Below are 2,810 nucleotides of genomic sequence, written 5' to 3' on the forward strand. Positions count from 1 at the left end.
GTCTGGGCAAATCCTTTTGTAGTTATAGATTACGACTGTGACAAAATTAGCAACAGTATAATGCGTCATACATACCAAATTCATGATCCAAACCAGTGGTTCCGTATTCAACGATCGGTGGTATTGACAATAAACTTGCCGAGGTCACATGCGCGCCCGGTATGTAGGTCAACCGTTTCTAAGTACCGCCGCAATGCCAGGGCTGGCACTATGCAGTGAGTTTTTTTTGTATATATATGTATAGTAAGTTTTGTATATATATATAGTTAAAACGGAATTCAAGGTGTAGCTTAGCTTAGGACTTCGGCTTCACATTCGGGGAGCCGAGTTGGAATCCCAAGCAAGCGACTCTAAGTTTTGTAAGTTATGTGCGTTTTAAGTTATACAAATATCACTTGCTTCTAGTGTAACTCTACTTTGAAACTAATTTTTATATTTTAGCTAATATATTTACAATTTGCACCCTTTGATTATTCTGATATTTAAGCTAACTGTAAAATTTCATCAAAATCAGTTCAGTAATCTTTACATGAAAAAGCAACAAACACCCATCCATCCATCCATCCATCCATTCATTCATCCATCATGCAAACTTTCGCATTTATAATGTTAGTAGGATTAAATCCAAACGCGCGTACGACGTACAATGTTTTATAACGACAAACACTGTAATTCAGTTTTCTCCTTTACCTTGCCGGTTTGTATAGCCCTTAGTATCAATTACATAAATCAGAATAAGAAGGTTTAAACCATATTTCATACTACTGATAGTTAACGTTATCACCTCGTTTCGAATATTACAAATGAAATAAGCAGTAAATGATTTATTTGTAATTCAGATAATTATTTAAATTCATCAACTCTTCACAAACTCACAGCTTACTTAAAAATAATCACAGCATAATTGGAATAGTCTAAATACTTACTATTTTTTAATAATAATTTATCTGAAATCTTTAAAATTGAGAGCTCATTTCTTCAATCGATACTTTAATATAAGTAATTTTGTGATGCAATATTTGATATTTTATATCAAAAACCGTAACTGGCAGCCCTGATCTGATGATGCACACTCTAATTTAACTCTTAAACCCTTATGATAAATACCATACTCGATTGTGCACAAATTTCAAAAAGAACAAGTATTAGAATCAGCAACGCTAATATCACAAGACAATATGCTATGGGATATGGGACGCAAGTGACAGACGCTTTTGTCTGGCCATTGTTCATCTTTGGACATTACGGATAACGGAGTACTTTTGTCTGGCTGAGTGGTTGTAATGATGATTGTGACCGGATTTAAATCCGGATTCATTTGTTTTTATTTTTCTTGTTATATGTAGTAGTGGTAAAGTTTTTTTGTGATAACAGAGCTCGTCCGGGGAAGTACTACGCCGTCTCAGGTTTATGGTTATAGGGAAATACTTTGCAGGATGTGTTCTTTGCGTGCGCTGCGAAGTATTGCTCTGTTTGCAGGCATTTTTTTTTTCTCAGTTGGTCTGTCAATAATTACTATGCATAAAAAAGAAAAACAAACAAATGAGTAAAAGAAAATAAAATAATTAGGTAAAGGTAAAATATAACATCATCACTATTACTAGTCTTTTAACGTTGCACTCATGGGCACAGGCCAACTCTCTCATAGAAAATAAAGTTATAGAGCATAAGCCCACCAGGCTGCTCAGATACAATTTACCTGCTCAGTATCAGCTTAGAGTTAGTATGTTGACGATTACACGTCCGTATCTTGGAAAACACGTTTAACCTCCTTTACGGGTTATTATCAAGTACTAATCGCCAAAGCGCGCCAAACCGCACAAGAACGCAGTCAACGTCATCTTCTAGATCACTCTTTCACATGAGAGTAGTCATGTTCACAATAGTGTCAAGTTAGTGGTAAGGAAAAAATAAAAAGATGAAAAATAAAAAACAAATAAAAAACAATTAAAAAGTTATTCCCGTACCGGGAATCGAACCCGAGCCTCCTGGGTGAAAGCCAGGTATCCTAGCCACTAGACCATACGGGAGATGACTATTACATCGAAAAACCTCTTTCAGTTTTACCAAAACAAAATAGAGAATTATCCATAAAAAATACACTATATTTATTAAATGATTAGCTGTGATCGTAACCGGTATATTTTTCAGATATGTATTTGTGTATGTTCATTTGTCCCATCATACGGTCAAAACGATTTTCATAATTTGACAAATGAGGCATTTTTGGAAGGAGTTTTTATTTCGCCGGAGGATGGAAAGGTATGTGACGTCACATTAAATTAAATATGGCACCCAATTAAATTAAATAGTGAACAGTTATGACAAAAGAAAAATTAAATGATAGCGTGTTTGGTATTCAATGAAAGAACTAAATAAGGGCATTTCAAAAAGATAATTGTAATAGCAAATTAATTATGCAAAAGTTAGTCATAAACTAGAGTAAAAAACTATATAAAAAATAGTTAATCTCATTACAGCTTGTATTTTGTCAATACACGATTCGCACTAAAACTAAACGGATTTAGTTTTATTATCCCGGAATGAATGGAGGATATGAGTGTGATTACTCCGATGATAAACATTTTAGGAAATTGATTAGTTTCCGGGATACCCCTACATCCGGTACATAAACATCCGGTTTAATCCACCTGTGGAAAATCCACTGTGATCTTTTTAAAGACTACTTTAAATAGCATATAAAGGAGATGTGTTCTATCTATCTTTCAAAAATATTTTTTGTATCTATATTATTTGGATATATATCTAGATATAGCTACACTAGCTGTGTCTCGCAATTTGACCAGCGA

At 34.0% G+C, this 2,810-nt stretch overlaps 1 non-coding gene across 1 annotated transcript; it reads right to left on the reverse strand.

The window, feature by feature from the left end:
- Positions 1–1,958: 1,958 nt before the first annotated feature.
- On the reverse strand, positions 1,959–2,030 carry Trnae-uuc. Its single transcript has one exon. It is a non-coding gene; the product is annotated as a tRNA-Glu (tRNA).
- Positions 2,031–2,810: the final 780 nt, after the last annotated feature.

Source organism: Pararge aegeria, chromosome 23, assembly GCF_905163445.1.
Source record: "Pararge aegeria chromosome 23, ilParAegt1.1, whole genome shotgun sequence".
Lineage (NCBI taxonomy): Eukaryota > Metazoa > Arthropoda > Insecta > Lepidoptera > Nymphalidae > Pararge > Pararge aegeria.